Source organism: Meriones unguiculatus, chromosome 17 (genome assembly GCF_030254825.1).
Source record: "Meriones unguiculatus strain TT.TT164.6M chromosome 17, Bangor_MerUng_6.1, whole genome shotgun sequence".
Taxonomy (NCBI): Eukaryota; Metazoa; Chordata; class Mammalia; order Rodentia; family Muridae; genus Meriones; species Meriones unguiculatus.
In genome coordinates, this window is record NC_083364.1 from 55,639,035 (window position 1) to 55,652,693 (window position 13,659).

The window sequence follows — 13,659 nt, forward strand, 5'->3', positions numbered from 1 at the left end:
TCCATATAGAAGAATGCAAATAGATTCATACTCATCACCCTACACAAAACTCAAATCCAAATGGATCAAATAAGTTAACATAAATCGAGGCACAGTAAGTCTACTAGAAGAGAAAGTGGGGAAGAGCCCTGAACTCATTGGCACAGGAGACAACATCCTGAACAGAACACCAACAGCTCAGGCACTGAGATCTGAGATCAACACCACAGAGGGCCTCTGAAAGCCTCTGCCCTACAGACTATCAAAGCAGATGCTGAGCCTGATGGGCAACTGTTGGGCAGAGTGAATGGAATTTTAGGTAAGAACTGGGAAATAGTAAGAGCTGGAGAGGACAGGGTCTCCACAAGGAGAGCAACAGAACAAGAAAATTTGAACACAGGGAACTTCCCAGAGACTCATACTCCAACCAAGGACTATTCATAGAGATAACCCAGAACCCCTGCACAGATGTAGCCCAGGGCAGTTCAGAGTCCAATTGGGTTACATAGTAATGTGAAGAGGGACTGCCTCTGACATAATCTGATTGGCCTGCTCTTTGATCACCTCCCCCTGGGGGGGGGCAGCCTTACCAGGCCATAGTAGAGGACAATGTAGCCATTTTTGATGTGAACTGATAGACTAAGATCAGAAAGGAGAGGAGAACCTCCCCTATCAGTGGACTTGGGGAGTGGCATGCATGCAGAGGGAGGAGGGAGGGTGGGATTGCGAGGGGAGGAGGGAGGGGCTTATGGGGGGATGCAGAATAAATAAAGTGTAATTGATGAAAAATTAAAAAAAATAAAAAATAAATTAAAAAAATTGGATCTCATAAAACTAAAAAGCTTCTGTAAGGCAAAGGACACTGTCAATAGAACAAAAAGGCAGGGAACAGAATGAAAAAAAAAACAACAACAAAAAAAAAAAACCTTCCATCCAACAGAGGGCTAATATACAAAATATATAAAGAACTCAAGAAAGTAGATGAGGAACACTTATAGAAATGTTAAAAAATCTTAGTAATCACTGAAATGCAAATCAACACAAATCCGAGATTCCGTCTTTCACTCTTCAGGATCAAAAATTCAAGGGACAGCAAAAGCTGGCAAAGTTGTGAAGAAAGGTGAGCACTCCTGCATTGCTGATGGGAATGCAAACTTGTACAACCACTTTGGAAATCATTCTGGGGGGGGGGTTCTCAGAAAATATGGAATACCTCTACCTCAAGATCCAACTATACCACTCCTGGGCATATACCAAAAAATACCCCTCCATTCAACAAGGACATTTGCTCAACTATGTTCATAGCAGCTGTATTTGTAATAGCCAGAAACTGGAGACAACCTAAATGTCCCTCAACTAAAGAATGGATAAAGAAAGTGTGGATATTTATGCAATGGAATATTACTCATCTTTTACAAACAATGACATCATAAAATTTGCAGAAAATGGAAGTAACTGGAAAACATTTTTAGTGAGGTAATCCAGACTCAGAAAGACATACATTGTACGTACTCACTTATAAATAAATATTAGCCGTAAATTACAGGATACCATGCTATAAGACACAAGCCCCAAAGAAACTAACAGGGAGGACCCAAAGGAAGCTGCTTGAATTTCACTCAGAAGAGGAAGTAAAGTAGGCATCAGAGGTGGATAAAGTGAGAAAACTGAAGAGTAGAGCAGATAGGAAGGGGAGCAGGGGTAGGAATTAGGATTAGTGGAGAGGGGGTCTGGTGAAAGTATAGAAATCTAAGGCAAGGGCATCTCTGAGACCTGACAGAGACACTGGATAAGGGAGGTCCTAAGAAGTCTTTGGGGGTCACCCTAGCTGATACTCCTAGAAATGGGGAATATGGAGTCCTAAGTGGCCACCTCCTGTAGCCAGGCAGTACTTCCAGTGGAGAAATAAGTACACCCACCCATCCACAAAATCTTTGACATGTCTACACTATGTGCAGGGACACAGATGAAGCAGAGTTTGAGGGAATGGCCAAGAACTGGTCCTACTTGAGGCTCATCCTTGGTAGAGAAGCACTCCCTGACACTAATAATGTTATTCTACTCTGCTTGTACCCTAGCATAACTCGTATCACAGTCTTCACCTGGCACCTGATGGACACAGTTAAAAAAAAGCAGTAAAAAAATACTTTAATTTATTCTGGAAATTTTCTATTTCATCATATTATTTAAAAGTACATTGTATTCAATTTTTTCTGGTTCTGTTGCTCTCCTTGTGGTGTTCCTGTCCTCTCTAGATCTTACTATTTTCGCCCAACAGTTGGCCATAAGTCTCAGCATCTGCTTTGATAGTCTGCAGGGCAGAGCCTTTCAGAGGCCCTCTGTGGCAGATTTCTAGGTTGTTTCCTGTTTTCTTCTTCTTCTGATGTCCATCCTCTTTTCCTTTCGGGATGGGGATTGAACATTTTAGTCAGGGTCCTCTCTCATCATTAGTTTTTTTAGATGTACAGATTTTAGTGGGTTTATCCTATGTTATATGTCTATATGAGTGAGTATATACCATGTGTGTCTTTCTGCTTCTGGGACAGCTCACTCTGGATGATCCTTTCAGGGTCTTCCCAGAGACTCATACTCCAACTAAGTACCAGGCACGGAGATAACCTAAAACCCCTGCACAGATGTTGCCCATGGCAGTTTAGTGTCCAAGTGGGTTACATAGTAATGGGAAGAGGGATTGCCTCTGACATAAACTGATTGGCCTGCTCTTTGATCACCTCCTCCTGAGAAGGGAGCAGCCTTACCAGGCCACAGAAGATGACAATGCAGCCACTCCTGATGTGATCTGATAGACTAAGATCAGAAGGAAGGAGAGGAGGACCTCCTCTATCAGTGGTCATGGGGAGGGTCATGCGTGAAGAAGGGGGACTGAGGATGGGATTGGGAGGGGAGGAGGGAGGGGCTTATGGGGGATACAAAGTGAAAAAAGTGTAATTAATAAAATTTAAAAAAGATTTAAAAAAGTAAACTGTTTATGTGTTCTACTGTGTTGTTACTGTTTTCTGGTTTTATTTTGGTCTAAGAGTAGACATATGACTTTTATTACTTAAAAATTTCTATGGCTTTGTGTCTTCTGTCTACTGTCTGATCGGTACTCCTATTGATGCTTCCCACCACATTTTTTATTTGGCTGAGCATTTTATTATTAACCTCAAGTATAATCATTTACCTTTCAGTTACTTTCCTCTTTTTGTAAATGTTTTCCTGATAAAATATTAAAAATAGTTTTTTTATCTGTTCTTTGAGTTTTTAAAAGCATTGCATTTTAGAAGAACAGCTGTAGTTTTCTCCACAGTAAGTGTTATCTAGCAGTTTGTGGCACTTTATTGTGTATAGACAAAAGTAAAGTCATGATTTCTTGAGAGTGTGCGATGCTTTTTGGCATCATGCAACTGCCTTGTGAAATTTATCACAATTTTTCCCAAATATATATTCCTTTCCAGACATTCTATGCAGACAGCTGGTTTTCCTAACTTACTCCTACATTTCAACACTGGGTAGAGCTCAGGTCCCAGAGGCTTTGTCTCTGCTGTGGTCTGGTGGCCACAGACTCAGCAGAGATTCTGTTAGTTCTTGGGAAGGTCCTTCAGTACATGCATATCTGCTGAATGGTCTATTATAGGAAGGTAGCAAGATTCTATCTTGCTTTTTCCTCGGATATTCGCTACTTTTTAAATGTCATGCCTCGGTGTTTTTGTTTCATATTTGAGTGTTTCATTTCCTCTGAGAATTCTACATTGTTGACATGCAGTTTTTTGGTAATAGCCTGGCATTAAGTTTGACTATTGACATATTCTTCTTACTTTTTTTCTCCTCTTTATATCATAACACACATATCAAAGACCTCTGTAGTTAACTTACATTTTTGAGATATTTTTAGTTTTTGCCAATATCTATAGTTTCTATTTATCTTCAGGCATAGAAGTTTTTCTGGGACTGACTCATTTGTACATTTCTGTTAAGAAGGTCTTATAAGGCCTCATTGCGGTACTTACCTCCAGCCTTAGTTGTTGGAACGGTAACCAGGACCTGGTTTCTGCTTCTCTTACCCTTGTCTCCTAACTCATAGCTACCATGCATGAGTGCATCTCCATCCACTTTGGCCAGGATAGATTTGAGATTGGAAATGCCTGCTGGGAGCTCTACTGTCTGGAACATGACATCCAGCCTGCTGGCCAAATGCCAAGTGTAAAGACCATTGGGGTTGGGGATGTTCTTTCAACACCTTCTTCAGTGAGATGGGCCCTGGCAAGCACGTGTCCCTGGCAGTGTTCTGTAGACCTGGAGCCCACAGTTATTGATGAGGTTTGCACTGACAAGCATTTCCATCCTGAGCAGCTGTTCAAGAGCAAGCAGGATTCTGCCAACAACTACACATGTGGCCACTGCACCACTGGCAAGGAGATTCTTGACCTTGTCTTGGACAGAATTAGCAAGCTGGCTGACCAGTCCATGGGTCTTCAAGGTGTCTTGGTTTTCCACAGCTTTGGTGGGGTAACTGGCTCTGGCTTCATCCCCATTGTGATGGAGGCTCCCAGTTGATGATGGAAAGAAGTCTGAACTGGAGTTCTCCCTTTCCCCCTTCCCCAGGTTTCCACTGCTGTAGTTGAGCCCTACAATTCCATCCTCACTATCCACACCACCCTAGGAGCACTCTGATTGTGCCTTCAAGGTATACAATAAGGCCATCTATAACACCTGTCATAGAAACCTTGACATTGAGCATCCAACTTACAATAACCTTAACCATCTTAATTAGCCAAATTGTGTCTTCCGTTATAGCCTCCCTCAGATTTGATGGGGCCATGAATGTTGATCTGACATAATTCCAAACCAACCTGGTACCCTTCCATCACATCCTCTTCCCTCTGACCACAAATGCCCTTGTTATCTCTGCTGAGAAAGCCTACCATGAGTTGCTTTCTATAGCAGAGATCTCCAATGCATGCTTTGAGCCAGATAACCAGATGGTGAAATGTGACCCATGATAAATACATGGCTGCTGTCTGCTGTATTGTGGTGATGTGGTTCTCACAGATGTCAGTGTTGCTTTTGCCACCATCAAGACCAAGGATAGTATCCAGTTTGTGGACTAGGCTTCAAGGTTGGTATTAATTACCAGCCTCCCACTGTGGTGCCTGGTCTCTAAGACCTGGCCAAGGTCCAGAGAGCTTTGTACAAACTAGGCAACACCACAGCTATTGCTGATGCCTGTGCTCGCTTGGATCACATGTTTGGTCTGATGTATGCCAAAGATGCCTTTGTGCACTGGTATGTGGGTGAGAACAAGGAGGAGGGAGGGGAGGAGAGAGGGAAATACAGGGGAGATACGAAGTAAATAAAGTGTAATCAATAAAAAAAAAGAATTTTCCAGACTCTGAAATGCAAGAGAGCTCTTGTCTGTGTCCTGTCTGCTTAACATAGCATTCCTAAACTTCCTGATATTGTGACTTTTTAACAGTTTGTTGTTGTTGTTGTTGTTGTTGTTTATTTTTTTATTTTTTATTTTTTAGCCAGGTAGTGGTGTCACACACCTCTAATCCTAGCACTCAAAAAGGCAGGGTCAGTTGACTCTATGAGTTCCAGGCCAGCCTTTTCTACAAAGTGAGTTCCAGGATAACCAAGGCTACACCGAGAAACCCTGTCTCAAAAAACAAACCAACCACAAACAAAAATAGTTTCTCACGTAATGATGATTCCCCCAACCATAAAATTATTTCATTGCTACATCACAACTGTTATTTTGCTATTGTTACAAATAGTGATTTAAGTATCTGATGGGCAAGATATCTAAAATCCTGAATACTGTAAGCATTGCATCTCATGACTTTGGTTCATCCTGCTGTCACAACTTGTCTCTGTTACAATTAGAAGAAACAATTAATACACATGGATTGCATCTTATTCAGATTCACTCAGAGAAGCTAACTTGAACTAATCAGAGTCATGAGAATCGGATAGCCTTTTGAGAAAAGTGAAAAATAACCAGAGAAATGTGAAACAAAATGTTTCTACATGAGAGGTTAAAAAAAAAATAGACAAGTTTGGGTCCTTTTTCTTCAGTAAAAAAAAAAAATCATAGATGTATTATGGAAATAAATATTTTAAGGACTTTGGACCATACAAAAGATATAAAATTGTTCAAGTGAAAACATAAATAAATAATGCACATTTAATTAGCACAAAAATCTGTTACATACTTAAGTGAGTGGAATACTAATACTCATACCTAGAAAAAATATGCAGGGAGGCAATTGGATAGTAACATAATTGTTAAATATTACAGTTACTGAAGTTTAAATATATCTATGCTAGGATAAAGTGAAAGATTACAAACAGTATACTATTAGAGAATTGTGCATTGAAATCAAAACCTTACCCAAAATTTATTATAAAGAGATAATAACATTAAAATAAAATATGTAAGTACTTTGTGTGCATGTGTAATAGATCATGAAAAACTGTAGCATGAATGGAATCAGATTATCATACAGAAAATATGTAAAGTCAGAACATACCAAGGCCAATGAAAGACATTCATTCACAAATATTAAGCCAAATAAATACCAAAAGTAGCAAACTTATAAATATAAAAATAGAAGACATGAGTGGGTAAATATTCTAGTTCAGACTACAAAGTAACTCATTCTAAGTAATGCTTAAAAGGTAAAATTATGAAGTAAAAGAAAGAACACTTTATTATCTTCAAAACAGTTTATGATGTTGGAAGAATTTGTCCACAAATATAAATGTAAAAGCATTATTTCTTTGAACTTATGATATGTTCTAATATGGGTAATATATTAATGTTTAAGGGAAAAATACTCCATAGAAATTAAATATGGATGCACTAAAAAGCTTTTCATATTTACCATTAATATTCATAGAAACATAAATTATGGCAAAAAGAAATGTCATTAAAAAACATGTCTGAAAAAGATAAATATGCAAATATTATTACTGATGTTGAAAAGAGGGAAACATTATACATTGGTGGTAGAATTTTGATTGGCTGTAGTCATTTAATGAATCAGTTTTTTTCATTATTTGATAATATGAACTAATTTCATCATATTAATGTAAATTTCTGTCTATGTAAATGTCGTGTTTAAAGAGAAAAATGTATGTCCATTTGTAAAAATTATGGAAGTGAAATTCAAGGGACAGAATTATTTCTAATAATAGTAATTTAAAGGGGAAATTACAATAGTTATAAATATAGACCTTGGGAAATTCTAGTATATTTACCCATTTTCAGTGAAAATGCACGAATTACATTTTTAGGCTGTGTCACATATAGAAGATACTTAAACATAATACAATCTATAATCATACTTGTTAACAGAAATAAACCAAATGTTGCTTAATGGTAGCTGTACATGTAAATCTACATTAAGTAGGAAGATTAGTAATAATCAGAAAGTCCAAAACAGTATTCTCTGTGAATACTGTTTTTAAGCCTTTACCTGGGTTTTAATATTTATTTATGTGTTTATGTGTGTTATGCATGTGTTTGTGCGTGCACATGTAGAAGGGGGGTACAAGACAACATGGGGGAGTCAATTTTCTGGTTCCAATAATCTGACTCTTTCACTACACTTGGAAGAAAGTGCATTTACCAACTGAGTTGTCTGTGGTTTTGCGGTCCTATTCCTGAAGTGAAGGAAAGAGTACATGCTAAGACAGAGGGCGGCACTGAAGAAAACTCAAGGCCTACATACTCACAACCACTGTAGGAAAAATATGGTCCCATACTGTATGCTCACTTTTTCTAACTCCCATTCAAGGCTGTAAAGATCAAGTAAGGGTCTGATTCCCACTACCGAGTTAAAGTTGATTTTATGACTAAACTTGCCAAATATAATAAAGGTTGCTCAGTTCAATTTGAATTTCAGAGGAAAAATTACATAAGTACAATTAGGTTTTTAGTATTACTTATGACATGCTTCATAATATGCCTGCATACAAGCATACACACACACACACACTGTCATCATCATCATCATCATTTTTTCCACTGTCACTGGAAAAACAGCTTTCTTGAATTCTGTTGATATTTTACATTTTTAACTGCTGAACATTCAGTAGTGACTCTATTTTGCAATAGACATTTATTAACAATTAATTCAAGCCCAAAGTTAGAAAAAAAAATTAACAGTGACCAAGATGACCCTGCAACTGTTATTCTCATAGTCACTGAAACAAAGTCATGCTCTATCATGTGCTTTCTTGTTTTGAATTAATGCCAAAGAGACACTCAAAACCTTCATGTGAATCAAACCATACAAGGACTTTCTATAGCCTTCTTCCTGATACACCCACACAGGCCTGTATATTTTAATAAATAAAAAGAGCCTATGTTTAACATGGAATGCAAGGGAATCAATGTTCAGTTGATAAAGTCTAAAATGATGCTAGTAGAGTTTCACTGAGAGTCTCACTTTGTATCAGTTATAAAACACTCAAGAAGATGTTCCTTGCCTAGATATAAATTGCATTATTGTTCATTTCTTTCTTTTAGGGTAGTCTCTTTAAACATAGTTTAGGACTTAGAAAGGGGTAGGGAAAAGATGAGGGAGGGAGAGATTTGGAGGGAATGAGGGAACAGAATACAGCTGGGATACAAAGTTAATAAACTGTAATTAATATTAAAATATAAAAGTTTAATTAAAAAAACATAGTTTCTCTGATGGAAGAGCAATGTAGTTTACCATTTAAAAAAACGAATTCCCCCAATACTGTAAGAGCTAGGAATTTACGTTTATTTTCTTGATATAAAAGCAATGTTCATGTTTCTCCAAAATATTTTGAAACTTAGAAATAAAATCATGAACATTATGTAAGTGAAATTCAAGAAAAGTAATAAAAGTAAACATTGTCTAGGGAGAAAATATCCTGTGTCTCCAATGGTATTTTCCCTCAGCAGTATTGTTGCTATTTTGTGAGTGTACAGAATAAATACTAGTTCACACAAATATATTGATTTCGTAAGTCGTTTTTCTGTTTATATATGTACTGTTCTGGTAATCTTTACAGTTTATTCCATTTCTGTGCACATTAGCATAAATAGGCCAAATTTAATAAGGCAAAATTGAGTAACCAAGGGCTAAGGTCAGTGCATTATATGGTGATTCTACTTATAATGATTTCATGAACCTCAATTCTGTTTTCCACTGTGGCTTTACTAATTTACATTCTCATTAACAGTGTGCAAGAGTTGCTTTTCTCTGTATCCTCAGCAGGACAGGTTATCTTATCTTCACATAATAGCCTACCTAGTAGGTATGGTTTTAGCACTTCATAGGTTGATTTTGCATTTTTCTGATAGTGGTATTTAGTATATTATTATATCTCTTTTTAAACTTTCAATTTTTATATTTTATATTTAAATTAGATAAAACTCTTATTTATTAATACGTCTTTTCTGATAATTTAATTGAATTATTCCATTTTCTTCTATTTTGTTATTTAAATTTTTCTATGTTTTTAGCAAATACACAACCATTTTAAAAATGTCATTTTCAACATTTTACTCAAATGTTTTTCCATAATATATGTGTGAACTTTGAGGATATATATATATAGATATATAGATATATATGTATATATTTATATTATATACATATATTCAACCATAATTTTTTGACTATTTTAAGTCATGTGTTTCCTATTAATGTACGTATTATGTTTACAGAAGTCTTATTCAACTATGCAGAAATAGATTTTATGTTTTTCCAACAGTATTTGTGATATAATTTACAATAATTATTTATTCTTATTATTAAACCACTTAAAATATCACTCGGTTCTTATTTATTTTGTAAGAAAATCAGTTAGATATGAACAACAGGATATGTGTGAATCCAGAAAAAAAAAAAAACTCTTAGAAATTTCCACAACTGATTTTCACTATGAAGTATTTTGCCTAGTAATTTTGTGAAATTTCATCAATATCTGGTTTTATCTTAAAAATTCTACATAACAATAAAGCTAGATCTCGGGTAACTTTTTAATCTATAAAATTATTTTGAGAGTTTTCCACGGAGGCATATTAGAAATTTTATTAGAGTCGTTGGAAGCTGTTGTTTTCATGCAAATGTCTAAAATTTTGTTGCAAAAACAGGAAAAAAATAAAATATCCTAAATATTATTATTCTATAAGACAAAAACTGTTTTTTGTTTTGACATCCTTTAGTCACAGGAAACTCCTTAGATATTCAACCACATTTTATAAGGCAAATTTTAGTAAGTTTGTCAGGACATATTACTCTTTAGACTATCAACCTATTAGACTTTGATAAGAAAGAAAGGGGTTAAACATGAGGACAAGAGAATAAAGATCATAAAACAAGAGACTTTATAACATGCTGAATATTAGTTCTCCTTATTATATTTCAAATATGTTTCACTTTTGTTAAATCCACAAATATTTTCTAAAATCTTTAAAATGTTGGTATTATTTTTATGAAACATTGAACTGAAATATATTTGCCATGATCATTTAGAGACTTTGTGCCTGATTTTAATATAGTAATGATGTGATGGACTATTGGGATGTATACTGTTCAATTTTATATTAAGTTACCCAAGAACAATGTATCTTAAATTGTGTATAAATTTGTTTAGTGTGGCATGTGTGAAATCTGTCAACTAGTATTGTGTTGAGCTTTGTCTCTATTCTAGTTGGTTGGTAGCCATCATCATGTATCTAACATATCATCTTCCATAGTTTTTTCTCCTTTCTATTTGGTTTATGCAGTTACATAAACTTAAGAAATGAAATATTTAGTTATCATAGAATTTTTAGTTTACATGTGCATTGAATTTTTATTGTTCCCATTTTTTTGTGTGTGTGTTTTCCAATGTACTTTGGCTATTCCCTAATAGTTCATTTTCTGTTTGGTTGTCTGTGCTCTGCTCCTGAAACAATACTTGATGAATTAGTTATTTATATGTACCTGAATAATTACTATCAACATATTATAGAATGAAACATAATACTTATCTTTGGCATATGGCTTAAAGATTACCGTTTATTGACTGAAGTAAAGTTGATTTATTTGATACAAATGATAAAATTATAAGATATTCGATTTGGAAAGTACATATGCTTTTCAGAATTTTTCTTTCCTTATTCAGATAATTTTTTCATTCCTTTAAAAAGAAAAGTAGTTCTGAATACAACACTCCATTTTTTCCAAGATCATTAAATTAAAACAAAAGGAAGATTTTCTATTTGTTTAAGATTTTTTGTTCATTCACATCTTTCTCCTTAAATGTCTTTATGAGTCATATTGCCACCTACTGGCAGCCTCCAATATAGCAGGCATGCTTTGACCACACTACAAAGGTTGAAAGACATTTGGTGCTGGCTACTTCTGGAAATACTTCAATTTTTCCTCTAATATATATTATAATATATTATAATAATATTATATATAATATTATAATATACAATATTATATATTATAATATATATTATATATGGTAGAAATTACATATACATGATCATATTCTTCTGAAGTAGTAAAATGTAACCTCAAAGCCTGTTATTTTATTTAATCCCATAGATATAGCTCTTATTTTGTCATGTTTCTGTAAGGCCCTTTCTGATGTCATAGTTGAAAATATTCTTGGTTATTGATAACTAAGAATGTTTTTGTACTCGTGTGTATTTAAAAATTACAAGTATAAGATATAAAGACTTCACAGAGAAAGACAATGAAGCCTGTCCTGATGAGGCCTGATAGACTAGGATCAGATGGAAGGGGAGGAAGACCTCCCCTATCATTGGAGGGGCATAGGAGTAGAGGGAGGAAGAGTGGGATTGGGAGAGGATGGGCTATAGCTGGGATACAAAATGAATAAACTAATTAATAAAATTAAAATTAAAAAGATGTAAGGACTTAAATTTAATAACCATTTGCATATATATATATTTGTTTATGTATGTATTGATTATCTTGAACTCATAATTTTGAAGCATCTGTTTTGAGGAAAAAAAACAGAAATTATGATAAGGATGGTTTTTCAGACAAAGGTAAATCGCATAACTCCAAACTGATGCATTATTTTGTGTGCTGTTTTGAGCCATAAAATGAGGACATGGACAACTTTCTACGTGGCGACTATTTAACTTGGACCACTCCATAAATGCCTAAATTCTGCAAGGTCACAGGAGAATTTTGAAGTAAATTTAAATTTGAAAGTTTAAAAGCATTTACTGATAATCTTTAATGAGCTTTGAGATATTGCACTTGTTCAATGAATCCCATTAAATTTAATTAATGGGCCTAAAATTTCCCCTTCCAAAAATATTAACTTGGACTATGTGAAATTCAGTTAAATAGTTGCACTCAAGAAAACAAGTTCATTGAAGTAAATCCTCTAAGAGGAGATTTTAAATTTCCATTTTCTGAGATCTTTTGAATAAAAAAAAAAAAGGCCAAACATAATGGCACTAACATTTAATCATATTTCACTGATTTTCATTTTGTAATAAAATTGAAAATTTTATCAATAATATAAGACATGTCAATGCAAAATAATTTTTGTTCTAACAGATTATTATTCCATTTCTTCTGTAGTTAAATGATTTCTTTATCTGAGTTTAAATGACTTCCACAAAAAAGTTTTAGATTTCAACCTACTCAGTTTTTAAATAGAATTTAATCTAATTAGCTAGTCATTACTGCTTCTTGACAGTTAATTTTTCTTTTGACCTTCTTTTGAATCACTTTTCATTTAAGGCAATCCATGGCTACCTTGACTTTTCCAACTTACTCTTTCTAGCAACTTCTTCCTTTTTTTTCCTTCAATTTTCTAGATTTGGACTTCCTTGGAATTTTATGATCAGATTTTACTCCTTTGTGTTCTTTACTACCTAGGTGACTGTGCTACTTCCCACGAATGTGACAACTTCATACAAACTAGTAACTTAGATTTTTATCATCATTCTAAACTGCATCCTTGGATTCTTGTCTACAAAAGGATGTTTTCACTTAGTGATGTTATGAGGGTCTCAATCTCTGGCATGGCTAACATGGAACTCAGTCCCTGACCCCTAAATCTACCTAGTTCCAATGGATCGCATTCATAAAGAAACATGAACATCTACTTATTTGCTTAACCCAAATAATGGTGCAATCATCCTTACCAGAAGATGAGATGAGTGGTTTAGTGAGTATACATTCAAAATAAATGTGTCTCAAACTACCACATCCAAACTCAACTTTTCCTATCCCAGTATATTCTAATCAAAATTCAAGTTCATTATCACTCTGATTATCATACTGTACTGAGATACTAAAATTAAAAAGCAAAAAATATGAGTCCTTTCTATGGTCACCATGACCCTCCATGAAATATTTTCTTAATTATGGTTCCAACTCCACCTTCTACAATTTTCTTCCACATCCGCAACAACTATTGTTTCTGCTATTTCTTTGCACACACCAATAAAGTGCGTATTTCAAGGCTCTAGTGTGTGTTTGTCATTTTATCTTTAGTTTTTTTAAATTTTTTCAAAAGATTTAAAAGGCTTGTTTTTTTTATTATTCAAACTCGTGTTTAGAATTGCCATTATGCAATATTTACTGGACTGTTTTTAACACTGTTAAAATATGTGTTGTTTGCTTATGGCCATCTTTCTAAATGTGAATGTGT

The 13,659-nt window shown here is 34.7% G+C and overlaps 1 pseudogene; it reads left to right on the forward strand.

Moving 5' to 3' along the window:
• The first annotated feature begins 4,068 nt into the window (after window positions 1–4,068).
• On the forward strand, window positions 4,069–5,332 carry LOC110543638 (tubulin alpha-1B chain-like; annotated as a pseudogene).
• Window positions 5,333–13,659: the final 8,327 nt, after the last annotated feature.